Here is a 13,832-nt window from a genome sequence, read left to right as displayed (position 1 = left end):
ATCCCATAAATCTTGCCATCAGCAGAATAGTGATAAATAACTCGATTGAGGATGTTAGTTGAGTCAGGGAAATTAACTAATGACGTAAGACCAGTTTTGACTATGTTGACTACATGGACAAACCTGTTTGGCCAAGATGGACGAGAGAAAACAAGTTGGCCCGGCTGATTGGTTGGCTGTACAAAGGCAGGCATGGATGAGTGAGTCCTGCCCACAACAGCCTCTGATTCTGAGAGGCAGATAATGCTTGTGAGATTACCGTCCTGAGCCCACCAACAGCCCACAGCGTGACCAATCCGTGCTGAGAGGAAATTACATAACAATGACTGTTCAGCACTCCCGCACCGTTCTGCCCGCACCACAATCCATCTATCCTGGTTCACTCTTTATCATGATTTCAGGGTAGACGGCAAACAGATGAGGGGCAGCAGACAGAAAGCCTGGTTATACTATCCTCCCTCCCAACTGCATGCACCTGACAATCCCAAGAGTGATTTATGGGATTGCGTGCGAAGCTATAATGCCGAACACAGAAGCCAGTCTTAGATAACATAAAGATGTAGCCTTCTTGCTTCTAATTATTTCGCTGGCACATTACACATTACAGAAGTGGGGTGAAATGGACACATGCTGGGATGCTGTGTCCATCTTTCCACATCCTTAGAAGGAGGATGTAGGAAAGGGTAGGACATCGCAGGGGGTTGGCAGGCAGGGGTGGTCTTCCTCAGATTACAGCTGGGGGTGGATGCTGCTGCTGCTGCTGCTCGCTGAGGCTAGAGGTTGTAGAAAACACGAGGTCACAGCTGTACAAAGACAAGAGGCAACCGCAGGGCACAGCACACGCTGCACTCACGGTAAAGTATACACCGTGCATTATGCCAGAAGATAATGTAAAAAATAAATTAGAAGTGCAGATATTATGTAATCTGTTCTCATGATTATCTTAATTAAAGGAATATTGTTAGTTTATTTAGCCCTCTAGCACATGTCACTTTTGTTGAGGTAGTAGATTTACATTTTTACTTTATTGGCGATATTCCCCTAATTATGTTGTTTTTAGTTTAAGTCAAAAGTCAATCAATTCAGAAGTGTATAAAACAGAATATCCTCAAATTTAGGAATATGCAAGCAGTGGTGATTTAGCTGGATAGGTTACTCAAATGATGAATTGATTACTTGTATTTATGCTGATTATTTTTTGGGACAATCAGCCACTAGTCCCTGCTATGTCTAAGTGGCCTCACAGTTCTACAAGCCAGTAAGATTTTATTCTGTTTCTATGCTGAAAGTGGACAACCTATAGCCACTGAGCTAAAAAAATACTGCTTCTTCTGAGGTGAGCGCCATTAACCTAAGTGTAAAGAGGAAACTGTGACCAAGTAGGGGAAATTGGCTATTTAAAGTGTAGAATTCTTGGCTGTCATGCATCAACCAAATCACTGCACATTCTTTCAAAGGATGAAAAAGTTGCAAAGAAGTGGATGAAATATTTTCCTAGAGACCTGCCTTACATTGTCCTGAGCAGACTGGATGGACGTAGTGTCCGTGGGATTTGTAAACTACCATTTTCCTGGAAAACTCTAGGACAGTATGCACAGCAATAGGCTAACATGTCCAATACAAGATAGCTCAACCTTTATTATCTGTTTTGCTCAAAGTGAGACCATGATTTACAAAATGAACACCATGCTGAAGTGAAGGAGACTTGAAGATAGCAATTAAGACCATAAGTTCATTGAGAACATGTTTACTGAAGCGGCAAATCAAAGGAGAAGTAGCCCTACTTTCTAATAGACTTGGATAGAATCAGACCTATCTTATCAACCAGAAGAGTCGCCCCCTGCTAGCTATTAGAAAGAATGCACGTTCTGTATTGGCTTGATTTTTCAGATGTGGAGGCTATGTCCATTCTTTATATGCTGACTGTGATACTGAGTCAATTTCAACAGGTGTGTTTTGGGAAATTTTACAGCAGAATGCATAGAAAATACAGGGTGACATGGTACTGGACTAGCATCTAAATGTAAATGTAAAAAGCTACAACCTCTGGTGAGTAGTGCTATGTTCACCTTACAGCAAAATCTGACACTGTGTGGTAGGAACATAAACAAGCCCCCTGAAAAAAAAGGGAAAAATTAAATCAACACTCTTGCAGAAGGTTTTATAATATGTGACTTTTTTTTGCTCACGTGGCGTAAGCTGCACGATCACACCTTACAACTGAAGGAAACTATCCCCGTTTCACGAGACGAGCATTACTCCAACATACATTATGCCGAGATCTATGAGTAACTGCACAACCCTGTTGTTCATGTACTGTTGTAAAGATGCACACATCAGAGGTCAGACACTCATCTGAACACACATGCACGCTGCATGACTTGTGCATGTGCTCTGGTTCTTGCTCCTCCACTCGTGTGTGTTAATATGCTCCCCATGAGGCGCTGCAGGCTGTGGTAATTATAGAAGCTCGGCTAGCACACATATCACAAGAGAAAAGTGCATTTAAAGTCGTGTGCTTTTGCGCGAACACAGCACTGAACATGCACACAAAGCACATTGATTGCTGGGTTGATAGAAAGCATGTGCCATCAAACTTTACCAAGCAGGTCTCCTATAAAGAATTATTCACAGTGTTTGGGCACAATTTAAACTGAAATTGTCCAGATGAATGTATCTTTTTTTCTAGCTCTGAATGTGGACTTCAAATATTCTCCTTCTATTGCTTCATGAAGTAAAAGTCTGCATGCTATTAGCAGCAAAGCCCAGCCACACTTAGGGTTCAACAATACCGAGTTAATCCAACACCCCTCACAGCCACAACTGTAATACCCCTGCCCAAATATAACGGGATGTAGGGCTTAACCCACTTCTCGGCAAAATCCCAGTCTTCAAACAGGCTGACCAGCAAGCCGTCTGCCAGCGTGCCCAATCAACTCTCTGGCAAACGAAAACTCTTGTCTCCAGGAGAGCCGAGCGAACAGACCAGCCCGGAAGATGGAAGATGATTATTGTCTTAGCCACGCTGAGTCGTCATTATTGGCATTTAATGGCCTGATATAGATGTAAAGCGTGCCAGGCGGGCTCTCAGTGTGACAAGCTGGCCCTGTGTGTGTGCGCACAGTAAGCCAAGGAAGGGGTTTGGAAATGGAAATGTCAGTCAGAGGGAAGGAAAGGAGGAGAGGGCCTGAGGGAGGGCGGCCGAGTAAGAGGATACAGATCCAGAGAGGGAGAGAGGAGGAAGGGAGCAAGACATTCACATCCCTCCTTTAGACCGACGCTCGTTGTTTGGCTTCTTCCACTCAACTGCTCTTCAGTGGCTGCGCTGCACGCGATGTGAACACTCAGCACACAAACCTCTGAGAGGACTATTTTTAACAGCTGTTGGGCACACATTAATGTTAGATAAACCAAAACAAATCAGAAACAAATACAGCTTTGTTTTTTTTTAATGAAGCTGAGCGATATCTTTTTCCCTTTAGATCATCTTTATAAACATTTTATACCCTTATTAGAAAGTGCCAGCAGAGAGACGGAAGAAAATTGAGAGAGTAGACAATAACATGATGGTAGATGCATGAGTTCCTGATCTACACTGTAAACCACAGACCACCAGGGTCAGCCAAGAGTTGTTTGTTTACCCTGACACTTGTACACTGACAGTCTATCAGCTATTTTAATTGATCATTTCTTTAATTAGTGAAAACTTTAAAAGAACTGTCAAAAATCTGATGTCCAAAGTGGGACCAAATATGATTTTGTCCAGCTAGCAGTTTGAAAAATAGTCCAAAGGTGCTTATTTCAAAATCAGTGAAACAGTTTTATATCAATCAATACTTTTTTGGGGGGTTGCTACAATCCAGAAATGTAGCTTAATGATAAATTGTCATACAAATAATTAGAAGTAATCATTTTATTGTCTTGTAGTTTGATGTCTCGCGCCTTTGATACCATCTTTCTGTTACAGAGCTAACAAATAGTCTCCAAGTTATTGGCATCTGTTTTTTTTTAATTTATATTTGGCTTAAAACCAGTATCTGCCCACAACAGGGCTGTGACATTTGATTTTGCAACTAAATCCATGATGTTAGTGTCAAAAGATGCTCATCGAAATGCAGTCGGTCAAACACTGGATGTTAAAGATAAGGAGTTGGTGCCATTAAACCAGAGCAGTAGAAGTGGTGCAAATTCTGGTAAAAGATGTGGAAATAGTGACTAAAATATATCATTTGTGCTAGTTTAATGGAAATGATTGTCATGATGATGAAAAATGACTGGAATCAGGTGACTAATCATTGTGAGAAGTCTAATTGTTTCAGTACTAAATAGGTGTGCAAAAGGGCTGCAACTAACAATTATTTTCATTTTTTAATACTCTGCATACCATTTTCTCGACTTATCGATTAGTTTTGCAGTCTATAAAATATCAAAAAATGGGGTAAAGTGTCAATCAGTGTGACTTAGATCTCAGGATGTTGTCTTCAAATGTCTTGTTTTGTCAACAAACCAAAGATTTGGTTTATTCTCACAGAGGAGGCAAGAAAACAAGAAATGAATCCAATTAAAGAAACTGGAATCAAAGTATTTTGACCTTCTTTCTCAAAAACTACTCAAGCTGATGAAGTTATTATCAAAACAGTTGGCAAATAATTGAATACTTGACAACTGACGAGGTACATCAGCATCAAGTTATGCACATAATGGCACCGGCAGTTTTTGCAAAACAAGAAGCTGTATTTTATTGTCATGTACAAAGGCACTGATTAACTGAGTCAACAAAATGAAGGAAAAACCAAGATGTTGAGTTAAAACACCCACTCAGGTGATTTCAGTTAACCCGTCTTGAATAAAGACATCACAGCTAACAGCAGAGAGATGGAAATGTCAGTTATGCAGTCTGTACACGCCCACTCAGTCCTGAGAAGAAGTCTAATCAACCAAAAGTGACCTGTGGGGAAAATCAAAGGAAATCACTCAACCCAACATGTAACCCTTCAAATCAGAGTTTCACAGCACCGGACAGTTGTAACGGATCTTTATTGGGGATGAGAACACAACCAACGGCACATAAAAACTTTACATGCTTCGTCTTATGAAACACAGCTATGAGCTTATTCATTAAGCCTCGCAGGACGCCGAGGCTGCTGCTATATAAATGTGACCCAAAACAAGCAAGGCGAGTCTCCAGGGCCGGGATTAGAGAGATCAGACCAGCTGCAAGGCTGCACTGCTGCTGTTGCTACACATGTCAATTACATAAATACAGCTTCCTGTCTCTGCGCCAGCATCAGGACCGTCGTGTGCGCCTGCTGACGCTCCATTCAGGACTCAGATGTGCAGGTGCTCCTGAAGCAAACAGGGGCCGATCCGAGGGTTGAACCACTTCTATGAAACTAACAATGTATTTGTTTACCTTTAAATGTTTCCTTATTTTGTTGCACCCATAAACTGCAGATAAAATACACTTACAGGAATCTTGCGTAGGTTTATACAGTCTACAGAGTTTTAAGGCTTGTTTACTTCTACTGAAATCTGCAGGTCAAGAATTGATCAGCACTTTAAGCCAACATGGATAAAAAGTCAACGTAGTTAGAAAAACTGAAATCTGAACATCATCACAACTGGACGGGCTTCATATAGTGCTGCTGTTTTCTGTAAACGTCGCTCAAACAGAAGCAAACAGTAAATGTGTTGTGAACTATTTTCAGCTGTAGATTTATATACATTCAGTGTACTACTGGGAAGTTTTAAATGTATGTTGGACTGAATCAAAACAAAATGCCGTGCTTGTGGCTCACTGATGTGCTTTAACGGACAGCATGCTCTATTACATAATGCTATTAATATACTTTTGGTTTCATTGTCTCCATCAGATTTGTTGACAACAAGAAAAATCTAATTAGGGCACAAACAAACAATCATTTTCAATAGCAAACATGTTTTTTAAATTTTAAAAGCCTGGTTTGTTGTAAAAAAAAAATAGCCGCCACAACTCTGGCCAGCAGTCAAAACAATAACGTAATGCAGAAAACTGGAATCTTTACATTTGTAAATGCAGGACCAGACAATATTTAAATACAATATGATCACCTGGAATATTTAAACAACGGCCTTATTGTAATTTCTCAGAATAAGAGGAACCTCCAGGACTTCTTCTCTCTTTACAAGGTCTCAGCAAATTACACAGATGCAATTTCTGCTTAAATAAAGTGACTTCACTGGTGTATTTTGTAGAAATGTGTTCATTCTCTGCTGGCAACAGAGCTTGTCTTTGATGCCAGTGCTGTGTTAGTCCATAAAAAATGTATTAAAGTGCTTCAAAAGACACAACTGGCCCACATGTGTAGTCGCTCACGTTTACTGTAAACCTGGTGTTCGCTGTCAGTGTGCCACAGTTAAGAACACAAAGAACACCTGAGAGGTGCAGCCTGCAGCGGCGTTAGCGGGGGACCACGTTTGGCTGATTGGTGTCGAGTGTGACCTGTAACTGCACCACACGCCGGCAGCCGTTACAAGAGAGGCACAGCCATTAGTGACACACGTGGACACTTGCTGGAAACGTCCCACTCAGCACAATGAGAGAGGAACACAATGCTGCCGCGGTGACAGCGCACAGCATCCAGCGCTCACACATGCGACGCTTCCCACCGCCGACTGACTGTCAAAGTATGCTGACAGGAACGAAAAGCAGTCGAACCATAAAACTGTTGTGACATCAAGCGTTCGTGAAAGACAGATGAATGATAGTCTCCGATTTGTGTCAGATGGAGCCTCGGCTCTGCTCCACTGCTCACAGCCTCAGATGTTTGCTGCTCCGCATCTGACAGGAGGAACCTCTGAGCCTGGACAGTTTATTAGGTAAGCCCAGCTCAAGCTAATGCAGTCTCGTGTGAAAGGTGTCAATGTGCAGTTTAAGTCAGAACTGTTTGCGAGAAAGTGTGAAACAGAGTGAGACACAAGAATCTGGTAAGTTTACGCTCGTTTAAATCTCAAAAGACTTTACAACTACAAAGATGAATCAATTGGTTGCAAATTATTAAATAATCGCCAACTATTTTGATCATTTTTGCTCTTTGATGACAGGAAACTAAAAATCTTTGGGCTGTGGACAAAACAAGACATTTACGGAAGTCATTTTCACAATTTTTGGGCATTTTAAACACAATGAATCTATTAAACGATGAAATAATCAATAGATTCATGAACAAAGAAAGCATTTCTTAGCTGCAGCCATACTTGATGTTCAAAATCAAGAACTTGTGACTTAAATTAGAGGCAAGACTGTTTATAAAGCAGCATTAATGAAACAGTAACATGCGCCCCAGTTAGATATCGAGTTAGATTTTAGCCTTTTTTCTTGGCATGACTTAAAAATCTTATTTTTTATAGAAGGTGTGCAGTGAATCAAGTCTTCATCTTTTTTACAAACGCATTCATTTGGTGGTGCAGACTGTGTAACAGATTTAAAACATGTGATGGAGGAACACCACATGAGATACCATCAAAAGTGTGACAGTCCCACAAAGGAAGATGCATACCGTAGATCCAACACCGCGCTGCAACGCATTCATTTACTGCAGCATCTGCAGTTTGCTCAAATTGCAATTTTGATTCGAAACTATTGATTAGTTGTTCATCTGTACAGCAAAAGCATACTGCCTGTTAGTCTGGAGGATAAAATCTGAAGGCCGGAGCATCTCTGCAGCACCACAATGATTGAGTTATTATATGTTGTAACACACTGTGCAAAAAAAAAAAAAAAATGCAGCTCCAGCAATTGGGATATTGCAATTTTGACAGTTCAGCGAAAGTGAAGACCTCTCAGTACAATTCAATCCAACAACACCACATCCTAACAGCCTGGAAGTGAATATAAACCAGTTTCAACAAAAACTAAAACACTGCGGCCTTCATTTAGGCAGGATTTATGGCAGCACAGTTGTTTTATTGTGTTACTTTCAGACCAGAGGTATCATAAAGCTTAAGCAATCGCGGCTCCCTGATTGTTTTATGAATTGATTAAAATCTATATTTTTAATTTAATTTTAATAAGAACAATAATTTTAAAAAATAGCCTGGACCTCTTCATCTGTTATTCCCATCACGTCTTAAAGCTCTTGAAAATAATATTACAGTGTAAATCAAAAACATTAGGACATTGCTGAGCTCATTTTCCATCACTTTCAGTGTTTAACTACAGAGATTTTTTACTTTCACAGTCTCACAGTAGGTTATCTGCAGCTGTGACATTATTTTGCATACAGAATAGAATCTTTAGGCTTCTCTATTCATTAAAATAACTAGAAAATATGACAACAGGTAGCTGATTAGCAATGAAACCACAGTTTGTTGTTTCTACTATGAGCTGCTTCACTTAGATAAGTTATCATCAGAGTTTTCTTGCATCTTTTTTGTCAGCAACAGGCAGCAGATTTGCTCTTATTATCATGCATTTCCAGCACTGTGTGATAAGACTTTCTAAGTGAACTTTTTGACCTCAGGAGCTGCTACATCAGTCCTCTTGGACTATTTAAAATGTCTCTCACCCAAATTATTACGAAATAAAATGCATGAAAACAACTACTTCTGTGGCACGTTAAAGCTCTGCTGTGAATGTCACTAATTCCAATGCACACAGTTTGGGAAAAACTGGTCTAGCTGGCCTTCAGTCACTGAGGGGATGATTTAACAACACCTAGGACACAGTTTCTGTTTTACATTCACTGTACTCTGACATAATATGAAAATGTTGCAATTATCCGGTTAAAATCTGAAGAGTGCTGAGCTGGGACAAGCCCCCAAGAAGCCAGTAATAATAAGTAATACAATAACAAGCCAGTAATACAATAATAATAATAATAATAACAATAATAATAATCCAAAATGAAAAGACACAGTCTCCTGGACAGCCAACCTGTCTCAGGCAGGATCTTTTTTACTCTTTTATAGCCACGTAGTCAAAAATACTAAACAAAAAAGTACAATCTGAGAGCTGAAAAACAAACATTTCTTCACTACCCACTATAATTTTGCCTCCTCTCCTGCAACAGCTCGGAGCAGCCTATAATTTCCTCCTCCTGGTTAAAACACACACAACAAAAGAGTCTTTCTGTAGATCTAAACAGTTCAGTATTCAACCAGATTCTCCACTCGGTTACATAATGAAGGCGAATAAGAACCTTTTAATGCTTGAAGCCGCTTCGTAGCTGCTGTTTAAAATGATGCAGGTTTTGTTCTGCTGAAGCTGGTTTGTGTTGATTCGTGGCTCATATTTCATTCATAAACAGCATAAACAGTCGGTGGAAGAGTGTCTACGGTCGTCGTGTTTGAGGCTGTGTGGACCGCAGCTTAGTGATATCTGCCCCGCTCAGCACATTCAGCCTCATCCCGCGGTACAACAGGAGCGTCATTTCGTATAAAACTACTCATATTCTCCGCTTTAAATGTTGCTATAATGCCGTAGCTTTCGATAAATGTGACATAAAGCTTAGTTAGTTACCTTGGGTCTGCCGTGGGTGTCTCGGTGTCCTGCTTCGTCCGTCTTCGCTGTGTTTACTGTCCGCCGCTCAGTGGTACGGTCCTGAGAGCGTAACCTGTCAGCGGGTCACGTGGCCACAGATCGTCAATTGAGGACAGACTCAAGCACTTCCGGTGAGAAATACTTCACCCGTGTTTTCGATTTAAATGCAGAAAACTGTCTTTTGTACGAGAAACGTTGAGAGTTCGAAACATTTATTTTTTATGCGTTTACCTGTTTTTCATTTCTGGATGGATCTACAAAATTGGCTAAGGTTAAAGAACATTGCATTCTCTCCACTGTCTGATAAAGTTCTATTATTTGAATCAGAAAATGATTAAAAAAAAACGATTGAATATTTAGAAAACATTCTGTTTTTAATGGGAAAGTTTTTTTATTTATCAATGTAGGTATTTCAAAACTAATCCCTCATTGAGTCAATAGAAGAACGCCTTTAGTTTATACTCTAATTTTCTGAAGTTGTTTGAAAATAAACATGCAATAAAACTCTAACCAGTATTTGAACATTTCAATCTGATGTGAAAATGCATATTATTTTATTTTACTTATTTTATTTACATTTCTTTTTCTTGGTTTACTTGGTACACTCTATTGTGTTTAATAATTGTGATGTGTAGTGGCCCTGTATGAATGAAAGATTTAAATTATGATATTTTTCTTGTATTTTATTTTGTCTTGTTATGACAGAAACCCTCAATCTGAGCTGACTCAGCAAATGGTGAAATATGTTCAAAGTGCCTTATTTTTGTATTGTACTCTGTACTTTTTCAATAATAAAAAAACTTCACTTGTGTTTCCACTTCCTGATAGTTTTGCTACCATTATCTCATGTGAAGACTTTACTTATCAAACATGTGATCTATCCCATTATTTCACAACAGTATATTCAGCAGCCTGCACTGTAAATCATTTAGGTTATTCAGCTTTGGATTGGAAGCAAATCAATCTCAGCAGATTTTGTAACTAAAAAGCCTTAGAATTGTAAACATTGAATTTTCTTGCATTGAAATTACACATCTGTATTTAAAAATTATGATACATGCAAAACAAGTAAAGCACTCACAGAGCTCAGTGTTCCGCCAAGCCTGCTCAGTCATAAAATTTCTGACAGATAAGTCCTGATAAGTGGTGGATTTGTAGTAGGATTGCAGTCACGCGACCAAGTGCCGCCATCTTGCAATGATACAGAAATCTTTAACAAATCCATGTATCCAGGCTATAAGCCGCATCACTGCTAAAATCTAATAAGGTGGTCCTTGTGTCATTTCTGTCCTTCCCTGAAATTTTCATCCAAAACCGTTTGCCCATTTTTTAATAATGTTGCACACAGACAGACAAACGTACGCAGATCGTAACAACTCCGCCGTGTTCCTTGATGGAGTAAATACAGTATTTATATGTTAATGTATGGCCCATACCTTATCCTACTAGCTCACTGGAGTTGTATATATTCTTGATGCTGAATGACCTCTGATTCACTCGAACAGTGATTTCAGCAGTGATTCAGACTTTGGAGGCTTTGTGCTGATTATGGGATCATGAAATAACATCAGAGTGGGAGCTCTTCATTCACTTTAGCCCTCTGTGGCGGGGTGGTTAAAAATAGCTTTTCTGCGCCGCCGGGACTTACGGGACAAATAAGAATAAGAATAAGAATAAGAATAAGAATAAGAATAATACAAAGTGCACACAGTTGAATCTTTGCATCTAAACGTCTTCACAAAGTGTCAATAGGAACTTTGCAATCAGTTGTTTATCGGGTCATGTGATAAAGCTATTTGATTACACACAGACTAGGAACAGTTTCGGATTTATTCCAGCGTGAGAATAGCTGATCGATGCGAAGGAGGAAAACCAGCAGGGGACCGAGTAGGGTGTGAAACCGATACTGCACCGTCTGGCCACCTCTGGATGAACCAATGAGAGCGGACTGAGCCTGCTGCGAAACTCATGCAGCATGCATGCTGGCAGGTGGAGAGAAACTCTGAGAGAGCTGTACAGATAAAATATAGCTGTTTCCTTCAAGCTACAAGCAGCAAACAAAACCTATAAGTAGGTAGCTTTATTTTTTTATGAATGTATAGACAACATGTAATCAATATCTTAACATGAGGACTGCATCTAATGTTTTTCTCATTGATTTTCTTTAATAATTAATCTAACAGTTCCTGAACTTCAGTAAAAGCCACTGGAATTCTCTTTTTGGTTCTTGAAGACTTTCAAGAAGCCTTTTCACCTCTAACTGACTGATAGGAAGTCCATGATATAATAATAGATGTAATGAAATAATGTTTTTAATGCTCATTATGGGCTGCACAGTGAAGTAGCAATGTATCCTACTCTCTAAGGTCATCATACATTTGTAGAGGTGGGGTCCTCATCAATTCTAATGATCATCAGGAAAAATAATTCATTACCTTTAGGGACCGACTGGACAGGGATGATATGAAAAATTCTATTTTCCTCCTAACTGTAATACAGTGGAAATATCAAGTTGTAGAAATGGATCCACTCAAGTCAAATTTGAGTTTTCAAGTTTTTAAATGGGGCACGACAGAAAGACAGAAATCACCTGAGAGCCAGCAGAGAAACTAGCATCACTGGATAGGGATCAGCAGTCGACAAACGAAAAACTACGAGCAAGCACCATGTCTTACAGACTCAACTCAAGCAGACACCAAGGAGGTTTTAGTGACCCTCCTCAATGTCAGAATGGACTTTCTGACTTTCTCGACGCTCTCCTTGTATCCTGTCTTAGCTGCCTTTATTTATTTGTTCGGTCTAATTTGAATGAGTTTAGACTCAATTTTCTTTTCGTTCAGAGTTAATTTCAAGGCTTTTGTAATGCTTGTTGTTGGGAAATACCTTTACAGTTTTTGTGGGCACAATCACATCCTCACAAAAGGTGATGTAGTGACTAACCACCGCAGTGGCTTCCTCAAGGCTGCAACCCTGAGTTAAGGCCTCCCAATCAGTCCAGTCGAAACAGCCCTGTAGAGTCTCTTCCACATTATCATCCCACTTTTTCATCAGCTTCTTGGTTACGCCTTTTCTCTGCAGTTTTGTGCGGTAGGTGGGGATCAGATGAACGGCATTATGGTCTGCAGTGCTGACAGGTGGTTTTTTTGTATGCTTTGTATACACTCGTCACATTCCCGTAGCAGAGATCGAATGATCTTTCGCCTCTGGTGGCGCAAGTGTTGGTAAGTTGGGAGTGTTTTCAGATCTTGAAGATTTCTCAAATTGAGCTGAATGATCGAATCATCAATTTGAGGTGACTTTTTCATATTTTATTCCTTTTATGAAGCTCAACAGGTTGAAATCTCAGACTGTTTTTATGCTGTTGTTTCCTTCTAAAAGACATTTTCTTGTGTTCATTCTCTGGCTTAAGCTATTCAGTAACTGTTACACAGAGTGCTTTGTGAAGCTCTACTGTTTTCACGGTATAGTTATATGAAGGATTCTTCTAAATACAGGTGTCTTTATACTACGAACACTGAGACACATTCACTGAACTCAGATGATCTTAACTTCACTAATTGTGTGACCTTTAGCACCAACTGCCTGCCCCTGAGTTGAATTTGTCTCTTTAAAAGGGGGTGAATACTGATGCAATCACTTATTTGATATGTTTAATTAATTGACATTATTCTGTTGAAATCCATTTTCACGTTGACATGAAAGAGTCTTTTTGCTGTCAATTCTTTTCAGAAAAGCCAAAAAGTCTGGACAAAAAGTTAAAAGTAGGTCATGCATTTTGTAGTAACCACACAAGTTGTGAGAAAATCTCAATTTGTCACGAGTGTCAACACAATATTGAAGTAAGAAAATGGGAAAACTTCCACAAAACTTGTAGCTGCAATCAAAGTAGGCCTGGAATTCTGGCCCTGTCTCCTCACAATCTGGACCAGAGACTCAGCAGATTGTAGTTTATACCTGTATGTCTGGAGAGAGTGAACCGGAATCCTGAAGCTGCAGGAAACAAAGCAACATACGATCTGTAATGTCATCTAGTGTCTGTATCATTAAATGTGCTGCCTGTATTCTGAGTGTTTACACATCACATACGTTATCTAGTCAGCTAAGTGTTGTAGCACCTCAATAACATAGGTGGGATGTCCACACTTACCAAAAGAAATGAGGAAAAAAGTCAGTACAAACAGTAATCAGGAGGTAAGCACTGGACACCGGTTTGGTTTGACCACTGCTGCTGAAGCTCCTGTGATGTCATTCGGTGCTTTTCCTTTCACATGTGGCTTAAGATGTGGTCATTTCATGCTAAAGAAACCCTTAG

General features: G+C 39.8%; 1 protein-coding gene across 2 annotated transcripts in view; it reads right to left on the bottom strand.

Moving 5' to 3' along the window:
- si:ch211-45c16.2 (mitogen-activated protein kinase kinase kinase 13) overlaps window positions 1-9,630 on the bottom strand; it is a 39,646-nt gene extending 30,016 nt beyond the window's left edge. Inside the window, exon 1 of one of the 2 annotated variants that reach the window (XM_051958859.1) lies at window positions 9,500-9,630. The gene's annotated coding sequence lies outside the window, so the exon portion shown is untranslated. The remainder of the gene's footprint in view (window positions 1-9,499) is intronic. The other variant, XM_022196159.2, reaches the window with a different exon arrangement.
- Between the last annotated feature and the right edge of the window lie 4,202 nt (window positions 9,631-13,832).

This window comes from Acanthochromis polyacanthus, chromosome 14 (assembly GCF_021347895.1).
Source record: "Acanthochromis polyacanthus isolate Apoly-LR-REF ecotype Palm Island chromosome 14, KAUST_Apoly_ChrSc, whole genome shotgun sequence".
Classification (NCBI taxonomy): Eukaryota; Metazoa; Chordata; class Actinopteri; family Pomacentridae; genus Acanthochromis; species Acanthochromis polyacanthus.
This window is presented reverse-complemented; position numbering and strand designations above follow the sequence as displayed.